This window comes from Eretmochelys imbricata, chromosome 15 (genome assembly GCF_965152235.1).
Source record: "Eretmochelys imbricata isolate rEreImb1 chromosome 15, rEreImb1.hap1, whole genome shotgun sequence".
Taxonomy (NCBI): domain Eukaryota; kingdom Metazoa; phylum Chordata; order Testudines; family Cheloniidae; genus Eretmochelys; species Eretmochelys imbricata.
The window spans coordinates 16146803-16157460 of NC_135586.1; the positions used below are offsets into that span (position 1 = coordinate 16146803).

At 44.6% G+C, this 10658-nt stretch overlaps 2 non-coding genes across 2 annotated transcripts; both read left to right on the forward strand.

Annotated features, from left to right (window-relative positions):
• Positions 1 to 663: 663 nt before the first annotated feature.
• On the forward strand, positions 664 to 779 carry LOC144275906 (U5 spliceosomal RNA). Its single transcript, XR_013348138.1, has one exon. It is a non-coding gene; the product is annotated as a U5 spliceosomal RNA (small nuclear RNA).
• Positions 780 to 7152: 6373 nt separating this feature from the next.
• Positions 7153 to 7268, forward strand: LOC144275907 (U5 spliceosomal RNA). Its single transcript, XR_013348139.1, has one exon. It is a non-coding gene; the product is annotated as a U5 spliceosomal RNA (small nuclear RNA).
• Positions 7269 to 10658: the final 3390 nt, after the last annotated feature.

A 10658-nucleotide genomic window follows, 5' to 3' on the forward strand; every position in this document is an offset into this window, starting at 1 on the left:
ACGGGGATTTTGAAGAGATTTTTGTTTCCCTTTTCCCCACACTTTGTATACCACTTATCTTCTTTCACTGTAAGCTCTTCAGGGCAGGGAACTTTTCTACCTTTTTGTCTAGTCCCAGAGCAGTGGGGCGGGAGCCCCTGCAGACTCCGGGCAGTGGCCGCTCCGGCCCCACCAGCTCGCCCGGGGTGGCTCAGCGGCCCTTGCACCGGCCCTTTCTCGCGGGCAAACGGCAGCGACCAGCGACCAGCGCCCCGAGCCCGACTGCACCGCACCTGCCCCCGCAGGCTCCCGGCCCGGGGGCGTCTCGCGCGTGGCTCCGGGTAACTCGTGGGCTGCGGGGAGCCCGCGCGCCAGCGCCCCGCCCAGAGCCGCGTTCCAGGGGCCGCAGCCGCAGCTCGGAGGCCGGGGCTCCCCCGCCCTCTCCGATGTACCCGGGAATGCTAATTTTCATACCCGTGATGCATTGCGCACCCTGAGCCGCGTCCCTGATCCATGGGCTGGGTTTGCTCGCAGGGATCCTGGTTCCGAGGAGCAAACGCGCGCTTTAATCGGGCCCGTGCAACAGGCTGTAAAAACGGGGGGTTTAGCCACCCGTCAGGAGAGTCACCGTGAGGTAGTGAAGTGTTGCTGTTGCCCTGGGAGCCCTTCTGCAAAACGTTGAGTATACTCTGGTTTCTCTTCAGATCGTATAAATCTTTCGCCTTTTACTAAAGATTTCCGTGGAGAGGAACATTTATGAGTTTCTATCTAATTTTTTGAGGCTTCACTTCGGTGAAGCTATCTAATGTTGTGAAAAAAACAGAGCAAGTTGTGCGTGCGAGAAAGTTTGTGTTTCATTCGTAAAACTGTTCAGTTGTAATTTATGGTAGGGAGGTGTTATTTTTCCTTTCTGTATATGATGGGTTCTGTTGAGTAACTTTTTAAGGGTGGGTGTGTTTTGTGACCTATCTTGCTTTCAGGTTGGACAGGGTTGCTTAGTATTACTGTCTTGTCTAGACAATAATTGTATAATATAAACCATAACTTGCAGATTATTTTAAATTGTCATTTTCTTTGTGCATGGTTTCATTTCCAAATTAAGGATTTAGAATATTAATTAATCCCCATGCCCTATGCACAGAATTTAGCTCCAGCTGCATGTTTTGTTATTTAATGGTGCAAAAAGAGGGTCCTCATGTTGGCTTAAATGATGTTATGCAGAAGTCACAATTAATTCTTTGACCCCAGGTTTTCCCATAGGAACATCAGAACTGCCATACTGGGTCACACCAATGGTTGATCTATCTCAGGTTTCAGCATAACAGCCGTGTTAGTCTGTATTCACAAAAAGAAAAGGAGTACTTGTGGCACCTTAAAGACTAGCCAATTTATTTGAGCATAAGCTTTCCTGAGCTGCATCCGATGAAGTGAGCTGTAGCTCAGGAAAGCTTATGCTCAAATAAATTGGTTAGTCTCTAAGGTGCCACAAGTACTCCTTTTCTTTTTGATCTATCTCAGTATCCTATCTCTGAGAGTGGCCAATACCAGAGCTTCAGAGGGAGTGTAGAGAACAGGGCAGTTGCAGTGTTCCCCTGTCTTCCCCCTCCCAGTCTCTGTAGTCAGAGGTTTAGGGTTGCCTCAAGCATGGTGTTGCATCCCTGACCATCTTGGCTAATAGTCTATCCTCAATTTTCTTATCTAGTTCTTTTCTGAACCCAGCTATACTTTTGGCCATCGGGACATACCATGGCAGTGAGTTCCACAGGTCAATTTAATCGAGTGAAGGCCCCTCTCCCTCTGTTTTGTTTCTTTGTATTGTGGGAAAGGGAAAATATTACGTCTCTATCCACTTTTTCTACACCTTTCATCATTTTATAGACCTCTATCAGATCCCTCTGTAGTTGCCTCTTCTCTTAAACTGAACAGAACTAATGTTTTTAGTCTTTCCTCATACGGAAGCCATTCCATGCTCTTCGTCATTATTGTCCCCCTGCTCTGCTACTATATTGTTTTTCAGATGGGGCCATCAGAACTGGACATGGTATTCAAGGTATGGGTGCACCAAGGATTATATAGTGGCATTATGATCGTTTCTCTTATTTTCCTATCTCTTTACTGATAGTTACTAACATTCTGTTAACCTCTTTGACTGCTGCTATGCATTGAGCTGACGTTTTCAGAGCATTATCCATGGTGACTCCAAGGTCTCTTTCTTGAGTGGTTAACAGCTAATTTAGAACACATCATTTTGTATGTGTAGGTGGGATTATTTTTTTCCAGTGTGCATGACTTTGCATTTCTCAAAATTGAATTTCATCAGCCAGTTTATTGCCAAGTCACCCGCATTTGTGACATCCCCTGTAATGCTCTGCAGTCAGCTTCTCAGCTCCTTGGAGCTCAGACCAAGTGTTAGTAGCCCTCGGTCTATCAAATGCTGTGATCGTCTTGATGTTTTTGGTCTTTTGGCCCTGAGATGAAAACCTTGTCTGTTTCTCTTGGACCGTGAAGTAAAAACATTATCTAAGTTATATCTGCTATGTCCTTTATTTGAGAACGGTATATGAAATTTGATATGAGAGGTAGAAGAGCAGCTTTCCCTGTCCATCCTGTGCATCAACCTGATATTGCAGTACTTCCAAGAATGGCGTATCTCTTTTGGGGAGAATATTTTGGTTAGAAAAATAGAAAGAGTTTCACTGTGTTGTTGTATGGCTTCTTTGAAGTAGATCTTTACAGTAGTTGAAATGCATTGGTTTGTTTATGATGAAATATAGTTAAAGTTTCTTGTAGTGTTCTGTGAGTCTATATATGTGAGTTTCTTTGTTTTACTGGAGAATTGTTTAAAAAGCTGGGGTTTTACTTTCTGCTGTGATTGCTTTTGACAATATGAGGAATTAATGTTTTCCAGACTTGTGGGTCTGTGGGGGAGACTTTTTTCTTTAATTTTGTGTTTTGTAATATTGAAAGTCTCAGGTAGATCAATGACTGCCTGAGTTACACAGACTTCTCCCCACCCAGCATATGCTCCCAGTATCTTGGTTTGTAAAATCCAGTGAAGGTACTAGGCGTCATGCTGCTCCCAGGGGTGCCAGTCCCGATGAGGTTTTTTTCAAACCTAATGTAATGTAAATTCTAAATAATAATCCTTATCAGTGTTGCCAACCCTCACCACTGGAAATCATGAGTAAAACTCCCGGAAATCATGGGATTGGCTTAAAAATAATGAGAATTTTTGTTTTTTAATGTCATGTGGGTTCTCTTTATTTCCCTTTCAGTTTCTGAGCCTTTAAGGGGCTCTCAGGTCCCATTTTAAACATTTCCTCTGCAACCGAGCAAGCTAGAAACTTATCTTTCTAGGACAGCCCCAGCCCCAGAGAGCAGGAGCCCCGGGCACCTGGGGCTGGCAGACAGCGGGGCTCCTGGTGGTTATATATTCTATACTTAGATTTCACCAGTCAAGTATCAAGTGTGAACTCTTCAGACACTAAAACAGCCTTAACTTGGGGTCACAGACAGTCCCCTTGGGCACGCTGGTCTATCTTGCCAGCCAGGTGAGCTCGCCTTTGTGATAGATGGTGCCTTACACTAAAAACCACAACAGTATTCAGGTCATTCCCGGTCACTCGCCCGGGTAAATTGCAACTCAGACCGAAGACAACGCTCATAGGCAATCCTATAATAAACTAACTAAATATTTATTCACTAGGAAAAGAAATAAGAAACTTATTTGCCAGGTTAAAGCAGGTAAACATACACACAAATGAAGCCTTATTTTGATGAGGCTGCTTTTTGATGTAAAAAAATAGAATGATTTCAGGAGTTTTATCATAAGTTAACGAGGTTTACTGTCTGTGCAGAAAATGAAAGGAACTAAGTTTGTGCTTGAAGGTTTCCCTTGTTAACAGCTGAGTTTTTAGGAAGTTACGTAGCATAACTCTGATGATGCTGAAAGGCCTTGCTCAAAAACTATTTATTTTTGAATGAGATTGTACATTATAGATAATATCTGACATTAGTTCTAGAATTCATGACTGAGAAATTCTGGGCAAACAGCTTGGTGGGTGGATTCAAACCGAAGCACTGATATTGCAGAGCCTTCCATTTTTGCCAAAGTGATAGCCACAGCAGCTCATCTACTTGCCTAGTGTAGCAACTTTGTGAAGGCCCAGAGTTACTCCATTTATCTTTTACTCCTGGGGGAATTCTGCGCGTGTGCATAATTAATGAACATGCATATTTTAAATTTTTTTGCACAGAAAAAAGCTTCTGCCAAAATGTTGCTGCAGTTCTGCCTTTTGCCCACGAGAGGGCGCTGTGGCGATCAAAGAAAGCAGCAGCTCTGGGCCAGCTAAGGAAGAGAAAGCCTGGCTTCTTCACATCGCCTGTTAAGCCAGGTCAGGAGACAGGCAGCGTGGGGTGCTCGGGTGTGTGTGTGTGTCAGACAGGGGCTCAGAAAGGGCTAGTGGGGGAGGACAGACTGGGGTGGGGTTGAATAGGAGTTGAGGCACAGGGCCACAGGGGGGAGAGAGGTGCAGGGCCACACGGTGATGGGGGAGGGGTGCAGAGCTACGTAGGTGGCTGGGTGCGGGCACAGACACATGGGGCCAGGGGTAGTGGGTGTCTGAGTGGGGGTGGAGGGATACTTGTGGACAGGGGGTTCAAGGACACATGGGGTACAGGAACATATGGGGAGAGGGGCAGATGTGCCTGACTCAATAGGAAAGACTAGGGGTCAGCCAGGGTCTGCATGGGGGAAGCACTCTAACAATCCCTCCCCACCCCCCCAAAAAACCTGTTCCATACTTTTTCCACCCATACCCAACAATCCTCCAAGTTCACACCCAGTCTCCTTCCCAACAATTTACTTCCCTCTCCCTTAGCTCCTCTATTACCCCTGACTCCTCCAAGCCTTTGTACTGCTTCTGAGGAGTGTGGGAAATACGGTTCTGTATTGAGTTTAAAGGAATTATTACTCAGAGTTCTGTTTTAATATGCATAGTAAGGAATCTATTTGTCAAAAAATATTTTCTGAGTCTTTTTGTTTGTCTGTATTGTTACAGACATACTTGCTGACAGGTATTTTTAAATAAATGTCCAAATTTTGACAATTAAAATATGCAGAATTTTAAAATATTGTGTGCAGAATTTTTATCTTTTTGGTGCAGAATTGTTAATTTATTGGCACAGAATTCCCCCAGGAATAAGTTCTGTTTCATGCAGGTGCAGTGGCACGTTTTCAGTGGAGCCCTAGTTAGATTGAAGTTTGGCTGCTCCTGTATTTTTATGCAGCACCCATTGTTATGGCCTCCGGCACTCCAGGCTGGCTGGGGTCGCCTTCCTTCCCAGAGGGGGCTACACAGCCCACAAGTCAGCTGCAGCTCCCATGTTCCCTCCTAGCCTGTGTTTTGGGCGCAGAATGCCCTCCAGAGTATTGGATGGATTGCAGCTGTCATGCTGCTTCCTACTGCAACTGCTATGGTTAAGGTTCCATGATAACCTGTTGTGTTCACCCACTGCTACCTTTCTAAGCTTTCCCCCTTGGAGCTAACATTTTCTATGATTGGCATCTCTTGAAAAATCAGGAATTTTTCAGAAAAGGGAAAGCTAGATCTCTTCAGATGTTTTCGAAGTCTGGAAAAAAACAAATGCTTTTGCCATTGTGAAAGGGAACCCCTCACTACAATCAGTGACAGATACTCAAGATGTGAACAACTTTCTTAGCAGTGAAATGAGCATGATGGAATCTGTAAAGCGATACTCAGTATGCACCATTTGCCTCATGGGGCCAGACTCTTTGTTGGTGTAACTGCATGTAATTCCATTTACACCAGCAGAGCTTTGCCTTTCTTATGCCAGGAGAGAATTTGGCCCATTCTATTTTAAAATCAATGTAATAGCTACTGAGAAACTCACAAGAATGAAGATTACTCCCCATCTCTCTCTCTCTCAATTAGGGACAGATTTTGATTCTTTCTGGATTTCAATAAAATTACCAAATTACTGTTTAACCTCAGATGTGTAACCACTTGGGCTTTCCAACCACGCAACTCAAGTGAATCTTCTTATACACAGGTGTGTGACCAATAACTGAGTTTTTAGCCAGGAGAGGATTTGATAGGGATTTTGAAAACATTTTGTCTCTCTTTTCTCCACACTTTGTATAACACTTGTCTTCTTTCACTGTAAGTTCTTCAGGGCAGGGAACTTTTCTACCTTTTTGTCTAGTCCCAGAGCAGTGGGGCCCTGATCCTGATCGGAGCCTCTGGGTGCTGCCATATTAAAAATATTAAATAACAGTAATTAATAATCTGCTGCCCCAATAACTGCAGTCCTGAGTCTGAGAACCCTGGGGTCACACTGGGCAACCATTACTTTGGTGAGCACTTACGTGAGGAGCCCTATTCGAGACTAAGTGCTCACTGACTAACCTGAGTAAGGGCTCCAGCATCAGCCCCAAGAGACCATTTCCCCGAGTCTCTCGGAGCACAGTGCTGTGCAGTTCTCTGTATCCCGAGGATCCAACACGTGTGAACATTTCAGTGGGCTGCAGATGCGAGAGGAGTAACACCCCCTTGTTCCTTGCGCGGCCTGCAGAGGGGGCGGCGGAGGCTGGGGAGGAGCCGGCCGATCTCTGCTGCCCCGGGGCGGGAGCCCCTGCAGACTCCGGGCAGTGGCCGCTCCGGCCCCACCAGCTCGCCCGGGGCGGCTCAGCGGCCCTTGCACCGGCCCCTTCTCGCGGGCAAACGGGAGCGACCAGCGCCCCGAGCCCGACTGCACCGCACCTGCCCCCGCAGGCTCCCGGCCCGGGGGCGTCTCGCGCGTGGCTCCGGGTAACTCGTGGGCTGCGGGGAGCCCGCGCGCCAGCGCCCCGCCCAGAGCCGCGTTCCAGGGGCCGCAGCCGCAGCTCGGAGGCCGGGGCTCCCCCGCCCTCTCCGATGTACCCGGGAATGCTAATTTTCATACCCGTGATGCATTGCGCACCCTGAGCCGCGTCCCTGATCCATGGGCTGGGTTTGCTCGCAGGGACCCTGGTTCCGAGGAGCAAACGCGCGCTTTAATCGGGCCCGTGCAACAGGCTGTAAAGACGGGGGGTTTAGCCACCCGTCAGGAGAGTCACCGTGAGGTAGTGAAGTGTTGCTGTTGCCCTGGGAGCCCTTCTGCAAAGCGTGGAGTATACTCTGGTTTCTCTTCAGATCGTATAAATCTTTCGCCTTTTACTAAAGATTTCCGTGGAGAGGAACATTTATGAGTTTCTATCTAATTTTTTGAGGCTTCACTTCGGTGAAGCTATCTAATGTTGTGAAAAAAACAGAACTAGTTGTGTGTGCGAGAAAATTTGTGCTTGTTTCTAAAACTGTTTAGTTGTAATTTATGGTGCTGGGAGGGACGTGTTTTTTTTCCTTTCTGTATATGATGGGTTCTGTTGAGTAACTTTTTAAGGGTGGGTGTGTTTTGTGACCCATCTTGCTTTCAGGTTGGACAGGGTTGCTTAGTATTACTGTCTTGTCTGGACAATAATTGTATAATGTAAACAGATTATTTTAAATTGTCATTTTCTTTGTGCATGGTTTCATTTCCAAATTAAGGATTTAGAATATTAATTAATCCCCATGTCCTATGCACAGAATTTAGCTCCAGCTGCATGTTTTGTTATTTAATGGTGCAAAAAGAGGGTACTCATGTTGGCTTAAATGATGTTATGCAGAAGTCACAATTAATTCTTTGACCCCAGGTTTTCCCATAGGAACATCAGAACTGCCATACTGGGTCACACCAATGGTTGATCTATCTCAGTATCCTGTCTCTGAGAGTGGCCAGTACCAGAGCTTCAAAGGGAGTGTAGAGAACAGGGCAGTTGCAGTGTTCCCCTGTCTTCCCCCTCCCAGTCTCTGTAGTCAGAGGTTTAGGGTTGCCTCAAGCATGGTGTTGCATCCCTGACCATCTTGGCTAATAGCCTATCCTCAATTTTCTTATCTAGTTCTTTTCTGAACCCAGCTATACTTTTGGCCATTGGGACATACCATGGCAGTGAGTTCCACAGGTCAATTTAATCAAGTGAAGGCCCCTCTCCCTCTGTTTTGTTTCTTTGTATTGTGGGAAAGGGAAAATAATACGTCTCTATCCACTTTCTACACCTTTCATCATTTTATAGATCTCTATCAGATCCCTCTTTAGTTGCCTCTTCTCTAAACTGAACAGGACTAATGTTTTTAGTCTCTCCTCATGCGGAAGCCATTCCGTGCTCTTCATCATCATCGTCCCCCTGCTTTGAATGTTTTCCAGTTGCACTATATCCTTTTTCAGATGAGACCACCAGAACTGGACACGGTATTCAAGGTGTGGGTGCATCAAGGATTATACAGTGGCATTATGATAGTTTCTCTTATTTTTCTATCCCTTTCCTGATAGTTACTAACATTCTGTTAGCCTCTTTGACTGCTGCTATGCATTGAGCTGAAGTTTTCAGAGCATTATCCATGGTGACTCCAAGATCTCTTTCTTGAGTGGTTAACAGCTAATTTAGAACACATCATTTTGTATGTGTAGTTGGGATTATTTTTTCCCAATGTGCATTACTTGCATTTCTCAAAATTGAATTTAATCGGCTAGTTTATTGCCCAGTCACCCACATTTGTGACATCCCCTGCAATGCTTTGCAGTCAGCTTTGGATATTACTGTCTTGAATAACTTTGTGTCATCTGCAAACTTTTCCTCTTCACTGTTCACTCCCGTTTCCAGGTCGTTTATTAATATGTTGAACAGCACAGGTCCCAGTGCAGGTACCAGTGACCCACCTCCACAGCTTGGGAAACAGTATTGCCAAACAAAAAAACAGGAAGAGCAGTTAGGAGATGTCATCTCCAACAGGACTTCAGACTAAGAAATAGGGGATAATGCTTTGGCCACAAGACCAATGAGGAGCAATAACCCTAGAGATGAGAGGGCCCACGTGACTGCATAGCTCTATTCACACCAGGGAAGATTAAATAAATGTTATACAGCTCATTGCATGATTGCTCTTTTCAACAAAATTCTTCAGATTTTATGTAATAGGGAAGGGCCCTGCTACCTTCTCCCCCCACCCCAGACACCTGTTTTCCCCACAGTGCACACATTCAACATCCGCTGCTCAGGGATGTTACATTCACCTCACACGGAAAGACCTACTACAAAGCAATTCTAGTTGATATAAAATAACTTGTTATAATGTTTATTATATATGCTTAATTATAAATTATGTTAGCAAAATCTATAATTAAAATGAAGTTTCTCATGAACCACACACTAGTTGCAAACCTTTGACTGTATGGTCACCTTTGGTAAGGGTAAAATTGCCTTACTAAGGAGATTTGAGAAGTCTTATAAATGCAACAGACATGGCGGATAGAGATGAGCCGAAAGCAAACACCTCCCCACCCCCCACTCTAGCTGTCACTGTACTCCAGGGTACTTCAGACTTGAACGGTGTAAATGAGAGCCATTGCTATGGGTACCAATACTCTTACTCATCAAGTAAGAGTCACTATGAGGAGATAAATGTTGTTTTGCTTTTGACATAATAGATCCATCCAATTTCTATTATGTGACTAAGGAAGTTGTTGTAGACAGCTATGAATGATCATTCACTGTTGTCTACTGCATATTTCTACATGCTCAGTTCTGGCTAATAGCAGATGATCATGCCATTCTTGTTATGATTCACTTCTGGAGCGATAAAGGTAGTAGCCCACCTCCCATAGGCCAGCAGATGTGGAATGGTTTTTATCTAAAAACAAAGTTGCCTTCAAAATGCATGTTTTTCTATCAGCCTTCTCTTGGTATAGGTCACATTGTAGGGAAATAGTGTTTTGGCTTTAGAGATGGGCAGGATGCAGTGGATTTTTCTGATGTAGCATTTTTTAAAATGTCTATTGCTTTATTTGAGAGTAATCAAACATGGACAGCCCCTGAGCCCTGCCTTAAGCCAGGCTTGAGGAGGAGGTATAGCTGAGTAAAGAAAAGTTACGCCATTTTTAGGGAGGCTGCACAAACTAGATCATGTCAATGTAAAAGGAAGAGGAAAAGAAGATTAAAGATCCTGTGTCAGATGTAGGAAACACACCACTCTTCTAAAAGAAGAGGGAGCTGGACATTTGTACTCAGTTATCCAGCACAACTCACAAGAAGTCATGTTCTTACCGTCCATATCTATGCTGCTGATTCACTTGTAACTGCTGGATATTAAGCTGACCTATTGTATCTTAACTATTAGAAAGGTATTAAGCCATATATTTAATTACAACAACTGACAAGGAAAGTATTTGGTTCTCCGTCAGAGCTTGGGACTTCTTGTTTTCTTAGGCGTTAAGTAAGAAACCAACCTAAAGATCAGATAAAGTCCTCCCACGGATGTCTTATGCCACCTAAACACGTGCCTTGGTTTGTGGAGAACATGGCACTGGAAAGGTGGTTTGAAAGTGTGGTAAACAAATGTACAAGGAAAATTAACAAGCTCAGAGCAACATGATATCATCATCATGGGGGATATCAAAGAAAGTAGTATCAAGTCTTCAGAATTGAGACAGCAGAAAGGCATTGATCCTTTGAATAAGGTACAGCTTGGTGGATTTGTTTCTTAGGTTTCTCTAACAACTTCTCTTTCCAGCATACAAAATAACTACTACAAGCTCCTGGAGCT